Here is a 16,287-nt window from a genome sequence, read left to right on the forward strand (position 1 = left end):
GCGTTCCCTGGGGCTTATCCGCAGGCACAGGAATACAGCCTTAATGCGTATGTTCCTGGTAGCAAATACATCTGGCAAGGATGATATATGGAACGGACTTATTAGAGGTTCCGTTTCAGAGGTGCATCGTGCTGTTGGGCAATGCCTTATTTTAAAGAATAAAATACTTTGTTTCCTAGGGGACATAGTCGGTGCCTCTTAATTTCTATAGCTCCAGTGGAAGCGCCTTATTTCAGACAAGGCAGTTCGAAAGCCACTTTGCTCAGATGGCTTTCCATTAAGTGCTAATGAGGGAAGCACGGGGAGGCACAAACCTACCTACCTGTGAAGAATAATAGCTACCTTCAGCCTGGCTCTATAGGGCTGAAATGGAAGCAAAATTTTATTTTTATATTGCATATCAGAGCAAAGGCTTCCAAAGTGGCGTAAGTGGTTAAGTGGCTTAACATCTCAGAAATATCTTTGATTTCAAGGTCTGTTGACTGAGCTCCTCCTGTTTTTTGACAACTTTTGTTCTGATTGTAGCATCCTGAACTTGATAGCTGGAAGCATATACATGTCTCCAACACCCTCTAAATCAGGGGTCTCAAACTCAACTTACCTGGGGGCTGCTAGAAGTAGAGTCTGGGTGAGGCTGGGCCGTATCAAGTATTCCACCACCGCGGTGGTGGTGGGCCGCTCATCCCGCGTCGCTCCCGGAGGCTGGCCCGGGCACCGCCGGCACTTTGAAGGCCGCAGGGCCCCTCGCCCATGTCCCGCCCGTCCCGGCAATTGGCCCACGGGCCGCGAGTTTGAGACCCCTGCTCTAAATTACTTCCACACTGCAATCCAAATTAGTTCCTCCCTTGCTAAATGTGGAGGCTCTCTTGGGAGGTTTTGTGCCATCGGAAAGCAATTGCTCCCTCACAAATATGGAATGTGTTACTCCTGTGAGCCTTGCAATTACAACTACCCTTAGCAACCATCCAGAGTCTATTGGGTAATTTTTAAATGTGCTTTCACATTTCATGAAATTAAATCAGCAACTATATCATATTCTACATGGCAATCATATTTGCCACAGCTACAGGTCCAGCCTCTCTTGCAGTGAACAGAAGTCCCAAGACATTCAGGGACATTCCCACAAACCCTAATAGATTAGAGATATCTGAGGGGATACTAAATATTAGACATTTATGTCTGGTATGCACATTTTATAAGTCTACTGTCAGAAATTCCAGTGTGCTCAGTGAATTTGTTGTGAAGGAGCCAGTTTGAAATTAGCCTTTAGTTCCTGGGTCCTGAAAAGTTCTGGAGAGATTTTGATCAGGCAAGTTAATAAAAATATTACGAATATCATTGCAATTTCTGATTTAAGGCATCCAAAATTAGTTTGCAAAAGGGCTTGTGTTTAGCTGCACTTTCTCAACATGTGCAAATCCAGTACAATATAAATGAGTGCTTTTCAGGCATAATGTGCAAACATGGTACATTCTTTTTCTTATATGGAAATAACATTTGTCTGTGTGTGGGGTGGGTGGGGAGAATGATGTATGTCAAGCAATCCTTACTTCCATTATGTGTTTAGGACTGGAATGGTTCGGACTGAAAATACCAAAGTCACACAAAGGTGGTCATATTAGGCCAGCTGTTGGTGCAGCTATAGGGATACTCCCACAAATTCTTCCTTAGCCAAACAGAAGTATTTATGTTTAACAATTGATAATGTAAGTAGCAGTATAGTTATAGAAGCAAGGGTAGGCAACTGCCCCTCGAAGTAGATATATTTGCAATTCCCATCCCTCTATGCCTTGCCCCACTAATTGATGACACACTGGCAGCTGCTGAACAGTTTTGCACTTTGCCTTTCCATATATCCCTCCATCCTAAACTATGTATGGCAGGCAGAGCTTCCTTTCTCAGAAGAAACTGGCTGCTTCAATATTTATTCCCTCCTTCCACATATATTTTTCTCATAGCGTTTACCCTATGCAATACATGTAGTAAAGTGAAGAGGAAAGGTTAGGTCTGATGTGTTTGCACCAAATGCCAAAGAATGATGAACAAGCAAATTCTAATGAAAATAAATATTAACTCCTGGTGAATGAATTACTGTTGTGCTCAAGTTCCTGAAACTAAGGTGGGAATCCACATACCTCTAACCTCCACAAATCGTATGCACAACTTTAAAGACATTGGTTGGGTTTGCACATCACAAGAAACCATGATGATTTCTTATGCTTATTAGTCTGTCATGTCAGCTGAACTCAGTCATGATATTTCTGTGTGATACTTTTAGTTTCCCAAAACCAACCATGGTCTGCTTTTACTGCAGCTTCTCTGGTTGTGAGATTCAGAACTCCGTTAGACAGGATTTGAGTAGGTACAAGCAGTTTATTCCATACAAAAAGCATTTGCAAAGGCTGGCTCAATGTCTCAGTAGTCTGAGAAACAAAGAGCAATTATTTCAAACATCAATGAGATTATATACATTCCTTTTCCCGATGTTCAACACTATCCCCACTTTGCCATTGGCTGGTTACTAAGAAGTCACAATCTTTCCCATCTGCCTATATCATACTACTCCTTAATATGTTCCCCCCTCCCGCTCATACATCCCACGTTCATGCTAATGAGCCCATTACCTAGGAGAGGTGTGTCAGTTACTATTCATAAGCCTATTAAGTGTGTGCAGTACCTTTTAAAAGTTCAACAGGCCGGAGCGGCCCTGCAAATTCTGACTTGACGCCAACTTGCTTCTTAAATCTTGTGGGAGGACGAGATAGGAAGAACAACCCTTCTTCCAAGCTCATTCCAGTTTCTGTTCAGTTGGATACGTGCCTGTATACTTAGCAGCAAATGGTGTCTTACTATGAAATAGCTGTGCCTTTGCTTGTTTTTTTTTTCTTTTTAAAAAGATACTATTCTTGCTCTATTTCTCACACTGGTCATCCAGACTTGGCATCTGGTATGGAAACACCATGGAGTCCTGTGGAAAGGGCAGCCACTCTTACTCAGGCATCGGTCTCTACTAGCCTTGGCACCCTAGCAACATGTACCTGTCACCTGCTTTATTCCTATTGGCTAAGTGAAGTGTCCATCTCCCTGTTTCCTTTCAGAAACAAGAAGAAAGCAAGAAAAAAGGGGGGGGGGAATCTTAGCAAAAGTGTTTATTATATTTAATTTAAAACATCTTTTGGTGGCTCGCAGTGGCTAGGAAGCATGGCAGAGATGCAGGTACACCTCAAAACCTCTGTGGAGCCATCAAGATGAGTCCGCCGATGTCCACCGGGAGCCATAGCCTAAGGAAAGAGATGTCACTTGTGAGTGCTGCCAGGATGTGCAGCAGGAGCTCAGAGTAGGGAGTGCACAAACCACATTATCATGGGATCTATGCAGTAAATTACTAGTAAGTTCTTACTAGTAAGTTCAGGCAAGAATCCACACATCATGGGAACAACACAGGACTGTTTGCTATGATGAACGAACTGAAGTCATTTATTTATACTTACATTAGACCTACTGAAATCTATAATGCTTTAACTTAGGCCATGACTAAGCCCCAGTGATTCCAATGAGTCAAGTCTTCCAAGCGAATCGCGATACAGCCCACTTAGAAACAATAGGAAGTCCAAGGATTAGAAAAAACAAGCTACAGTATTTGTTTCTGCAGTTTACATAAAGAACATCTTTGTGGTACTACATCTAGATCCATATCCCAAGTCAAAGTTGATGTAATATGCTCAAGATGTTGTCACACGACAAATAAAAACCATAAAATAAATATATAATACTGCTGATGCTGCAGTAGTATCTACTTTTAATATGTCATGTTGTTAAAAGTGGGACATGTGGATCTGAAATTAGTTAGATCAATTGAAACTCACATTTCTCAAGATGGTGTCCTAAGTTTATGCTAAATTTAATTTTAATTATTCCAGGGAACTCATGTGAGGCCTTTATAATATTGTGCATTGTCCTTATCTAACTTGATCCAGCGAGACAGGCAGTTAAGATTTCATTAACACAGCAAGTTTGCTCTGGGATTGCAGGAAGGAGGGGAGCAGAGCTTTAGATGCTCATTTAATACAGGCTAAACTTGGTTGGGTTTTTGGTAAGTATGTTAGAAGTATCTACTTCCAGCAGCATGCCTTCAAAGCAATCCATTCAGTGCTATTTCTTAATAAGATTGTTAGCAGAAAAGCCTCTTCCCCAGCCATTCTCATAGTGTCTATATTTTTGTCTTCAGACAAGTTCGTTGGTATGAAACTCTTCTCCATGGATAGGGTAGGACAGTGTAAAGTTATAAAGAATTATTCTGGGATACCTATGACTTCACTAAATTTGTGGATACAGATATCCATTGCCAAGTAGTTATTTTACTATGGTATCTGCATAAGCAGATGCTAACCTGCATTGCCCTATCAAGAGTTTTGTGGGGAATCTCTTACATCATCCTGGCTTACTTACCATCCCCTGATAAGTAATCCAGGAAACCAGCACTGTCATCTATCTATCTATCTATCTATCTATCTATCTATCTATCTATCTATCTGTCATCTCCCCATGCATTGCCTATATTCCTTTTTGATCAGAATTGTTAAGTAAATATATAGAAGTCTGTATCTGGCATCAACAAAGCTCTTTTCCTTGGCAAAAAAGCAGCTTTAGTAAGTTGAGGCAGGGTTATCTTTTATTGGGACTATGGTACAAGATGAAAATGTAAAACACTCTTTTGCATGCATCCCGGTCCTGTAGTATTTGGGGCACACTCTTGGCTATTTATAGTCTTAAAAGAGATATGCAACAATTAACTATATTATTGGTGTTACATATAGTTTGGCCAAACCACTACAAAAGAGAGACACTTCCAAATTTCTGCCAGAAAGGACTGAAATGTAGCTTGCCTTTGTGGGAAAAGCTTAATTAAATTATTTTAAAATTGTGTAACTAAAGCATCTCATAATACTTGCTTAAATATACAATAAAGGGAGGTAGATTGTTCTGATGTATGCATGAATCTTACCCAAATAAAATTAAAACATCCATCTTGGAAAAAATTACACTGAAATGGCATGCGAATCAAAAATTTTGCAGAGCCCTTAAGATAATCTGTAGCATCATAAGGTATTTTTATTATGTTTTAATGAATTATCATTTCAACTTGATAGTGGCAATGTATTTATAGATACATGAAGTTCTATGTGAAAGCAGTTGGTGGTAAGTGATCCTGAATTCATTATGATGCAGTTATTTTTATTTTATTTAAAAACTTTTATATCCACCTTTTCCCTGGGATTTACTTCTGAATATACATACCAAGAATAAGGCTTCATGGCATTCATTATATTTTGATAGGGCATATCTGAAAATACATCAGTACTGTCAAGCTGAGAGGTTTTATCTATTTCCTAAATAATTTATTTAGTGTGTTCTTAAGTGTATACTCTAACAAGGAAAGGCAAATACAATTTTCTTTTAATTGAGATTTAATTGATATTACCTACATGGCTGCAACATTGATTTGATTTATTGCCTATTAGATATCCTTGGGTAACAAATTGAGATTTTGCATTGCTATTGTTCTAATAATGCTGCTCTTTTTTTATTCTTGAGGATGCATAAAGAAAATCTATTATATTTTAAAGACAGCCATTTGTACTGTGTTGCTCTACAAGTTAGATTATGATAAGCAAACAGGGTTAGGGAACAGGTGGCTAGGTCTTCACCATAGAACAGACAGCTTGATCGAGTAGAAAAATATATAGCCCCTAAAGCCCAGCTAACTTTTCAGAATAAAGTTTGTGCACAATGCAAGGTAGTTCTCAGGACAGGAAAAACACTATGTTGGGCTGACGTGTTTATATAGAAGTTAGCAGTGAGTAAGGACCGAGGACTCGCAGCCAGTCTGAAATGCCACATGTAATCTGTTGAACTTTGATACTTATGTGGGAATCCACAGGGAGAAACGGATGGTATAGATCATCAATAAATATTTAGCAATTTTGGCCATATTTTCAACTGAAGAGCCAGCACCATTGGCTCCTGCCACTGCCTGGTTTCACTTGACTGTGTTTCTCATGACAGCTCATTCTCATGAGAAACCCAGTGGGGGAAAATGGTTTCCAGGCCTCTGATGAGCCTGAAATGCCCAGGATGCCCCTTGCATTGTAGGTGTGGACAGCAATGAGAGGGACTTCATTACACGGTGGCCTCAGGGGATACGGCTTCTCAGCACAGCCCTGTCCCTGCCCAGCACCTTCATAACATTGGAATAGGGCTTGAGCTTTACATAGGCATACCTAGCCTGCTTCTGTCATTCTTCCTCTAAATTCAGTTAGCACATTCTTGAGAGCTGGGTAGGGAGAGCACCAGGATGAGTCACCTCAGCTGAATATCCTGTGCCTTTTAGCAGCATCCCAGTTCACAATAAAACAGATCAGTGGCACATTACTAGCTATGGGTTTGTCTGTTGTCAAGCTTTTAAAATGGTGCATCAGAATCTACACGGTAGTGCCGCATTTAGAAATCTTAGAATGAAGAATTACAGAGACTTGCTGTGCTGTAAGGGAGTCCTGGAAGCTGATCTGGACTACCCCCCAGACATAAAACAATATAGATCCTGAGAGGCAACTAAAACAAAATTGCAGGAAACTTATAACTAACTGGTTTATAGTAAGATGAATAACCGAGGGAAGAGAACTATCTGGAAGCTTAGAGTGAATAACCAGGAAAATGAAGTGTAAAGGGAATGACATGTTCCTCATGAGTTAAAGCTTCTGAAATCAGTAATATGAAACGTTGCAGGTCTATCTAACCAATGTAAAATTGGAATACATTGTAAAACTTATGCTTCTATCCTTAGGCCCCTAGAAAGACCCTATTATGTCAAAGTAAATTGTACCAAGTGCCTTATAGTGGTGCCTGTCTCTTCTAATTTTATTGATCTAGCAGTGAAGTCCCCATGTAATGGTGATTGTAGTGTCTTATTAGGTACACAACCAATTCAAAAATGCAATTATCAGACACAGAGAGAAAGAACTTTATTATGCTGATACTTGTACCCCAGAAAAAATATACATACACACATATATAAAACAGATCTTTGCCATAACTTGCAAAAGTTGTGCTGCTACCATTGCTTTCCAATTACACAAAGCCTTTGCAAGCTTGTCACTAAATTTAAATGGGGTTCCTTTCAGAATGCCTATGTCCATCTACAAGCTTTACCAGAATAAATTAGTTTTCTTTTGTGTGCTACTCTGGCAACATCTTTTCAACAGCTCTGAAAATAGAGCCACTTCCCTGGTTTTATTACTTTATTACAGCTCTGTGCGACTCAACATCATTTCTTTAACACAAGCTGGGTATTTTTTCTTTTTTCTTTTCCTTCGTTATGGTGTGAATTTAGTTTTGATGAAAAGTGTCAGATTAACAGCCCTAGAGATTTAACTCTATTTATCTATGGAGCAGCCACAGTGTGACCAATGGCAGGTCAGTGTTTATCTACTTTGCTGCAGCAATTGCTTGTACCACTGATGTGAACAAATGAACTGCCACAGCATGTCACGTCAAAGGCCCACCTGACTCAGGCCTGTAATAATGGTCCGTAATGGATGCATCAGAAGCATACAACCATCTCCATAGCATATGAACAGCATCACCAAATGTCCAGTTCTCGCAAATGCAAGTGTTGGGAAAACTTGACCACGAAGCACTTTTACTGGTCCCTGGCCACGGAATGGTCTGTGTTCTCAAAACTCATCTTCTGAGCAACTTAGTTGCTTCTCCCTTATCAACCTGCCCAGCCACTGAGGTCATCACAGGACATTCCCTTGGTGGATTCACAATGACTTGTGTCCTGATTGGAGCCCAGCAGGAGGAGAGCCTCCAGCTTGTTGGCCCCATTTCTACGAAACTCCCTGTCCTAGAAGACTTTGTTACCGTTCTGTTTTCACCACCTGCCAGGAAGCCTTTTTCGCTGACACCACGTTTATTACCTTGTTTTTTATGTGGTGTGGTAGTTAGAGAGTTGGACTGAGGAGCTGGCAGATCCAGGTTCTAGTCCCCACTTGGCCATGAAATTCACTCTCAGTCCAACCTACCTCACAGGATTGCTGTTGTGAGGATAAATCGGAGCTATGTAAGCTGCCTTAGGTTTCTCACAAAAAGAATATAAATGGAATGTAATTATTATAATAATGTATCGCTTTTTATCCGTTTCAATTTTTTTACTGTTCACTGCTCTGGAATCTGCTTACATAGAGTGGTATACAAGTGCTACAAATAAATAGCCGGCATCATCTGTATTTGCAGTGTGTGATACATGGATGCTTTACTGGGAATGGCATCTAAGTTATGTTTTGATGCCAAGCATGAAAGAGCATTATGCCTGCCTTTTCCCTGGTACTGTGATTCCAACACCCAGGAAGAGTACTGTTGCATTTATGCCTAATTTATGGATTTCTTGTGGGCGGTTGGTTGGATTAGATGGACCTTGGTCTTATCCCACATGGCTCTTATTCAGTAACATCTGGGGATGAAAGAATGGGAGCTACTGCCAAACAGAATGTTTAAAACACCAGACTAGAATACAATCTGTCCTTACCCTGTCCACCAATGCCATTTGAAGTTGCAGTGTCAACTTCCTACATTTCTCTTCTGAAAAGATTCTGTTGGATCCTCCTGCCTCCTGTTCTGCTCCATTCTTGTTCTTCTTTGTTTTACATTTTAGAGCATTAAACAGAGCAGCACACATTCTTTTTAAAAAAGAGAATAGAGAACTTAGCTGTTTTTTAATTGCATTGTTTTCTATCCCTTTTGCTTGTCTCCCCATCCCTTCTGGATAGACTTGCGGGATTGGGGGTTGGAGGCACTGCTTTGCAGTGGTTCCGCTCCTATCTCGACGGTCGATTCCAGAAGGTAGTGCTGGGGGACCATGTCTCTACGTCATGGCAGCTATGCCATGGGGTACCACATGGCTCCATTCTATCCCCTCTGCTATTTAACATCTATATGAAACCGCTGGGAGAGGTCATCAGGAGGTGTGGGCTGCGGAATCATCAATACGCTGATGATACCCAGCTTTACCTCTCATTCTCCACTAATCCAGGTGAGGCAGTGGCTGTGCTGAACCGGTGCTTGGCCGAGGTAAGGGAATGGATGAGGGCCAATAAACTGAAACTCAACCCAGACAAGACGGAGGTCCTGTTGGTTGGCGGATCGGGTTTCGGAGAGGGTGGATTTGACCTGGTCCTGAATGGTGCAACACTCCCTCTTAGGGATAAGGTCCGCAGCTTAGGTGTACTCCTCGACCCGGAGCTTTCTTTGGAAGCTCAGGTGACAGCGGTAGCGAGGAACGCCTTCCTTCAGCTTCGGCTGATTAATCAGCTGCGCCCCTACCTGGAATACGACTGCCTGGCGACGGTGACACACGCGCTGGTGACTTCCCGCCTAGACTTCTGTAACGCGCTTTACGTGGGGCTTCCCCTGAAGACGGTCCGAACACTTCAATTGGTGCAAAACAGAGCTGCCAGGTTGCTGACGGGGACGGGGCGTTATGCTCACATGACTCCAGTCCTCCATCAGCTTCACTGGCTTCCCATTGAAGCCCGGGCCCAATTCAAGGTGTTGATTATGACCTACAAAGCCCTAAACGGCTTGGGTCCTGGCTACCTGAACGAGCGCTTACGTCCGTATATGCCTGACCGCCCTTTGAGATCTGCGGGAGAGTCCCTACTCCGGGAACCCTCCATGAAAGAAATTAGGAGAGTAAGTACCCGGAGGAGGGCTTTCTCTGCGGTGGCGCCCAACCTATGGAATTCACTCCCCAAAGAGGTCCGCCTGGCACCGTCGTTACTGGTTTTTCGGCGCCAGGTAAAGACCTTTTTATTTAAACATCATTTCAATTGTTAAAACATATGATCTGGCCTGGGCAACTTCTTCTTCCTTCTCTTTCTCCTCCTATATTTTTATTTTATACTGATAATTTTAATTTTGTATTTGTAAATCAATGTATTTTTTGTATTGTTATATTTAATGGTAATTTATTATGTACTATTGTATTTCAATGTATTTTATCATGTTGTAAGCCGCCCCGAGGTTTCGGCAAGGGGCGGCATAGAAATGTTATAATAATAATAATAATAATAATAATAATAATAATAATAATAATAATAATCTACTCTGCATTTTCACCAGACAGCCATTTTTACCTATCTAGTCATGCTGTTTCAGAGAGGGAGGAAAGGAGGTTGCAGCAGCTACCAGATAATTTATTTAATGGCTACTTCTGTCTCCCACTGCAAAACTCCCCCTTAACCCCCTCTCTGAGGTTGTTTTTCTGATCTGAAGAACAGCTGATGCAGTTAAGACCATAAGAACCATGTCCAGCATCGCACAGTGGCTGTCCAGCTGCCCAGAGGAACCTGCTTGTGAGACAGGAGGGCAACAGCCCCCTCCTGCCCATGTTGCCCAGGAACTGGTATACATGAATATACTGCCTCTGACACTGGGGGGTACATATCCTCATGAGGACTAGTAGCCATTGAGTCTGTCCATGCCAGCAGCAAAGGGGTAGTGGAGAGGAATCAGAACTTCGATTCCCTGTGCTGAGGTGGGAACACTGTTTCCAACTTCAGAGCTGGGAATTCCAGCTATCCCATGCTCCATCCTGACAACATTTAGGGGCCATAGGATTGTTTCCTCCATGGTCTTACTGAGGATTGTGACTTGTATGTGCACAGGCTGAGATGTTAATATTGGAATTTGGCCTTTTTCTCCCTGGTAACATCCCACACATGCAAGCGTGCACACACACACAGCTTTAAATCATTTGCAGGTTCTTTCATTATTAAAACTTTTTTCTCCACTTTCCATCAGTTCTGAAATTTCTCAGAAACAATATAACTCAAATTACTCGTCTCTGCATTGTCACTGACATTCACAAAAAATAGGTGGAGCAAACAAGGAAACATTTATTTGAGAAAGAACTGAATTGTGACTCTTAAAAAAAGAGGCCTAATTTTCCTTCCCTCTTTTTGCCCTATAATTTTTCAGTGGTAAATTTCCTTTACTTCCACTCTTGTTTTAGTACCATGTTTGAAATCATTTTTCAGTGTCACACCATAATCAATTTTTTAAAGGCTTCAAATGTCCTTTCTTTAAAAGGTTAAAATTAGATTTTTATTATTTCCAGCTGTACATCTTTTAAGAAAAGTTGAAGAACATGTTGATGAAGCTGTTTGTGCTGGTGACATTTAGGAATCACAAGATTGTGCTCATAAGTGTTTACCATAATATTCCATTTTTGTTATGCTAACGATGATCAGCTTCATTGGTGAGATCCATGACAAGATTCCAGGCTTTAAATGAAGTATATTTGCTAAGTATTTAGAAGAAATTCTGCAGTATCTTTTTCATAATGTGCAAATTATTAATATGTCCGGCTTTTAAAACAACTTGGTTGGTCTTCATTATTCCCTGTACCAAATGAACATATCCACAGTTAAGTATGATCAACCAAACCAAAGGGCTGCCTAGTCACGCCTTCTGTTCATTTGGTAACCAACCACATTCTCTAGGAATGATCCAGAAATACTAACACCACTATATTTTTTAATGCAATACAGCTGGTCTTTTCTCCATGTGCAAAAGAGTTTGTGAAGAGACCCTGTGGACATACTATCTGCCAACTGTATGAATGTAGGTTTGCCTGTATGCTCACAGATATTGCTTTTTCAGGTCCCAAACTGCACAGCCAGAACAGATGGATGAGTATAGAGTCCGTTGAAAATGCATAGCAGGTTGCTGGAGTCAATGGGCACAATCCCAGCAACACATTCTCTGTACATGTGGATGGATGGGCAGTAAGACCATCCAATGCCATGTAAATAAGTCCAGTAAGATCATCCAATGACAGTAAGAGTCTCTGTCCTTGCCAGGGCATTCCATCTCCTTTTTCCATGCTGTGGTGAATTAGGAGACTCAAGCCCATGGCCAGTGTCATGAGTAGGCATGCACAGATGCCAGCCAAGGATCCAGACCCCGCAGGGGTCCACTGAGAAGCATCCCGTCACCATTGCAGGCTACTTGCTTGCCTGCCTCTCATTCTGACCCAGATAATGGTGATGGAGAGGTAGCCAATGCCAATGCCTGCTTGCTTGCAGGTTCCCTGCCTGCTTACAAACATGTGTGCAAGCAAGCGATAGCAATGCTGAAAAAGAGGGTGAGAAGCAACAGAACCCAGCGACAATGGCAGTGAGTAGGTAGGCTCATTGACCTTGTGTGCATGGTCACCAAAGCTGTGGCTTATTAGCCACAGGGGGCTACAGTGCCCACAGATGCCAGGTAGACATTCCAAGACCCTGCTGCCATGGCTTCTGACTGCATGTGCAACCCAGAAGGGTATGTTGTTAGAATGGTTGCCATGCCACTCAGAACCCATGGGCTCTTCTGGGATTACAAGTAGGTTGTAAACCCCTGCTCCCAACAACCCATGCTTGCCAGGTTCACACATGAGAAGTTATAACTTGCCTCTGACACACTCTGAATAGTCAAAATGGGGGCCATTAACAAAGCAGAAAGCCTCACTGGGAAATTCACCCACAAAGGCTTCTCTGTACATGCAATCCAGGCCAATAGTCGAGAGGAGCTATTGAAGATGTTTTGTACAACGTCCCTCAAAAATCTGGAGTTGGCAATTAGAACAGCACTAAATGAAATTATTGTCTTTCTATTTGAGAAAGTTTTGAAATAAAGGGTAGTAGGGTATGTGTATGCTGGGGGAAGCAAACCTGAACAAATTACTTTCTGTTTAATTCCATGAAACTATTTATATCCCAGAGTAGGACAGTTTAAAGCTATTTCAGTGGAAACTTCCCAGACTGGACATAGAGCATTTGCATTCAAATCTGTGCTTTGAAGTATGACTGAAATGCATTTGTGCAGTGTCATCTTCACCAACTTTTTGTGTGAGCACTGATTAGATATAACATGCAAAAACTGATTCATTGCCAGCAACCAGGTAAAGTGGATCACCATTTGGGGTGGGGGGAACTTTAAAGTATTTTTTTCCAAATCAAAATTGGAATATAAATTGATATCCCAAATAGGGTTATTATCTTGTAGGACCATTTACTTGGAACACCTAATTCGTTGGTGTTTTTGCTCCAGTTTTCATGCAGCTATGACTACAACCCAAAAGTTCAGACAGAAGAAAATGTACTAAATAAGTAAAAAGCATAATTGAAATTCATGATATCACACCAACCCATGAGCATTCCAAAATAAGTTATACTTTTCTTCCAAAAATAATGTGCATATACATGTTTATTGTAAAACGAGCCTTCCCATATTTTCTCCAAGTCTTTATTCTCTTCCTTATTGGTGCCTTCCCCTCCCATTATCTGTGCTTCCCATTTGCAGCTGTTCATTTCCAGTGGCTTGCACAGTAGTGCTCCAGAGGATATCTCACTTTAAATAAATATATAACACTTTTATGAATTCCTGAGAATGGGGACAGAGGGAGAAGAAAAATTGGATGAAAAAATGGGTGCAGAGAGGGTATCAAACGGGGTGGGGTGGGGGAACCACCCTGCAACTTTTGTTGGGCCAAATGAATTGTTGTTATTACAACAGCATCTTTGTTTAATAACAACCTCAGTTGGTGAGTGTCAGCACTGTTGGATTCCATAGTATTCCTGTAGAAAAAGGAAGTGGAATCAGCACATCCAAGTAAATCCTAGGTTTCTAACCATACCCCCTTCCAGAAAACCCCTACCCTTAAGCAAACTAAGACTTCAGCCCCTCCTACCCCCTAATGTGGACTGAGCAGGTTCAGCAGCCACAAGAAGTTGAATGTCACTTGGAAGACAAAAGTGGAAAAGCTGGGGTGGAGAGAGGGCTGGCAAACTGGAACCCCAAACCTGAGTGCGTTATTATTATTGTCATAACACTTTGCACCATTTTGTTATGAGGCCAACTGTATTAATACTGTAAAATCCATTATTTTAATACTGACAGTGGCAGAACGCCATAGAAAAAGAATATAAGAAATATTAAATAATGAAGACATTCTGTTCGTCTGTGGATGGACAGCAATATGATATTTGCTGGGTTATCTACTTATGCAGCAATCCTAAGCCCAGTTATTTGCAAGTAGTCTGAATGCAGTTATGTATGTTAAACTGAGCCTAAGGGAAACTGGCATGTGCTGTAATAGAGACTAAATAAAATATGACTTATATTCAACATTTGCCAGATGTCTGTGTTTGAAGTGAGCAAAATCAAACATATAGGATACAGTAACAGTCTTTTGCCCAACTTTTCAGCACAGAAATCTAAAATGTTACTTATTACTATGTAAACCAAAATGGAAGTCTTTCTTGCAAGCAAATAAAAATTTGCAAATAATTGAAGGAATTTTCTGATTTCAACTTTCACATGAAGGCAACCATGGATTTAAAAAATCCATTCAAGGCAGTGCCTGACCCAAAAGATTAAATCTGCTTCTCTATCAAGTCCAATTGGATATCTGCCTCAGCAGGCTGTGCTATTACAGTGAAAGGGTGCCTTACATTCAGATGAGCTAATTATTATTGTTCCTGTGAATACCAAAGCAATTAATAATGATTAATTGCTTAAGTTAAATGTCACCATCTATATTTGATTTCTGAACAGATTTCTGATGGCAACTTTGGTTGGCGAGAATAGCTATGCCTTTGGGAATGTATATCAAATGAATACTTAACGGATTTAGGAAATAGGGTATGTCAAAAGGCCAGGACGAGAAAAGGCAGTTCTAATGTTTATGGCTGAATTTATGGATAGCATTGGAGGCATTTGCTTTCCCAGAATACTTTTTCTTTTACGTTTAGAATCAGAATGCAAAAGTTATCAGGCTCAAAAAACTGCAATCCATTTAATGATGCTAAAAAATATGAATAGATCTTGCAGGGCTGGCTCCATCAATAGGCAGAGTGAGGTGCCCTAGATTCCAGACGGAGTGGCAGCAAAGTTCTGGGGAACGGAGCCTGCCCTGTGCCTTGGGAGCCAGCCTTAGGTTTGGTGAAGGACATTGTCCGATTCTCAGTGGTGACATAAGATTCAGCTCCCAGTCCTGTCTGTACATGGAGGGGGGAGGAGGATTTTGCCTTTGCCCTGGGGCAAAACACCTTCAACAAGCCCTTAGAAAACACCTAGTAGAGGGGTGGCAGCAGCTCTGCTACTTGCTACTAAGTCCTGCAGCACCCTAGAGTGGAACGGAATTATTTAGGCAAGAGCTTTTTTGGACACTGTCCATTTCATCAGGTTCATATAGAAAATACACATAGAAAATATACAGAATCTCAAAAGTATCTTCTGTGCTTTTAAAAAGACTGTGTTATCTCTACTTTATTATCACCTCAGAATATCATGGAGCAGTTTGATCTATGGGCAGGCAACTGTAAGTAGCAACACTTTGTCATAGTGAGCAAAGACCTGCCTCTGGGTTTTTTGCACATGATTCTAAGGTTGCAGACCTACACAACATCTTTGAGTTTAGTGAGGATCTGAAACTGCACTACTTTGGCCTTCCCCAATTATGTTTTATCAGACTGTGGTGAGGCTGCAGCTATCAGCTGTAATTTTTATTTTATGCTGGTGTTTTCTATTTTTCTTGTTTTTACTGATTTGAACAGCACATTGGTTTTTATTCTGTGTCTTCTTGTACACTGCCTAGAGAGTACTTCTGTCCTGAAAAGTAGTCAAGAAATAATTTAAATAAACAAATGTTCATTAGATCAAAAGCAACTCCCTCATGGGATCAACCATGTTCAATGTATTTTGACACCATATATATATATATATATATAAAAATAAACAAAAGAATTGACTGGTTGGGAAATATAAGGAAATGTAGGGCTTTTTCCTATCTGAATATGCACAAGATTGTACCCTTAAACATGTACAGAACAAAATGACCCCATGTGGGTTCACCATCAGGATTGGTCCACTTGAGCCCCCTAAACTTGTTGCCATCAAACAATGGAATACAGATACAGATTGTTCACCTCCAGGATTATTTTTCTGTCCTTCAGTGCCGTAGGTCTATATTTCATGAAGCTGAACAGAAGTAAAGTCATGTAAAAATAAAATAAAGGCCGCAGGTACAACATGCTTATATGTTTACATTTTACATGCCAAAACCTTGAATTAGACATGGTGTTTTCATGTGGAATTGCTCACAAACCACCAGCTGCTCTCAGAAGTCCAAACCAAATAAACCAAACCCAGCTGCAGGGCCAGATGAGGTACCACCAAGGATGC

Source organism: Varanus komodoensis, unplaced genomic scaffold, assembly GCF_004798865.1.
Source record: "Varanus komodoensis strain SLA01 unplaced genomic scaffold, ASM479886v1 scaffold15, whole genome shotgun sequence".
NCBI lineage: Eukaryota > Metazoa > Chordata > Lepidosauria > Squamata > Varanidae > Varanus > Varanus komodoensis.